Here is a 1,199-nt window from a genome sequence, read left to right as displayed (position 1 = left end):
TAAATGTTTTAAGTCCTCTTCACTTTCAGCAAGCAAGGTTGTATCATCTGCATATCGCAGGTTGTTAATGAGTCTTCCTCCAATCCTGATGCCATGGTTGTCTTCATAGAACCCAGCTTCTCGTATTATTTTCTCAGCATACAGGTTGAATACGATGGTGAAAGAATACAACCTTGTCGCACACCTTTCTTAATTATAAAACATTCAGTGTTCCCATGTTCTGTTTGAAAAACTGCTTCTTGGTCCAGGTACAGATTCTTCATGAGTACAATTAAGTGTTCTAGACTATGCATACTTCTCAATGTTGTCCATAGCTTGTCATGATCCACACAATCGAAAGCCTTTGCATAGTCAGTAAAGCATAGGTAAACATCTTTCTGATATTTTCTGCTTTCAATCAAGATCCATCGGACATCAGCAATGATATCTCTCATTCCATCATTCCACGGCCTCTTCTGAACCCAGCTTGAACCTCTGGAAGTTCTCTGTCAATGTATGATTGTAGCCATTTCTGTATTACCTTTAACAAAACTAAAATCCTTATGATTAGAAGAGAAACACTGTCAGATACAGTGCCAGAAAATGAGTCCCTCAGGTTGGAAGGCACTCAAAATGTGACTGGGGAAGAGCTGCCTCCTCAAAGTAGAGTTGACCATGATGACATGATTGAGTAAAGCACGTGGGAAAAAAAAGCTCACAGGACATTAATTTGTTGATGGGGCACAATTCAAAATGAAGAGAAAAACAGCTGTAAACATCCACTGAAAAGTAGAACATGGAATGTATGAAATACAAATCTGGGATAATTGGAAGTTGTCCAAAATGAAATGGAACGCATAAACATTGATATATTAGGCATTAGTGACCTGAATTGGACTGGTATTGGCCATTTTGAATCTGACAACCACATGATTTACTCTTCTGGGAATGACAAATTGAAGAAAAATGATGTTGCATTCATTGTCAAAAAGAACATATCCAGATCAGTCATGAGGTACAAAGCTGTCTATGATAGGATAATATCTATGTGCCTATAGGGAAGCCCAGTTAATGCTACTATTATTAAAATTTACGCACCAACTACTAAAGTCAGTGAGGATAAAACAGAAGAATTCTACCAACTTCTTCAATCTGAAATCGATCAATCATGCAATCAAGATGTATTGATCATTACTGGTGATTGGAATGCAAAGGTTGGA

This window comes from Chrysochloris asiatica, unplaced genomic scaffold (assembly GCF_000296735.1).
Source record: "Chrysochloris asiatica unplaced genomic scaffold, ChrAsi1.0 scaffold00095, whole genome shotgun sequence".
NCBI lineage: Eukaryota > Metazoa > Chordata > Mammalia > Afrosoricida > Chrysochloridae > Chrysochloris > Chrysochloris asiatica.
This window is presented reverse-complemented; position numbering follows the sequence as displayed.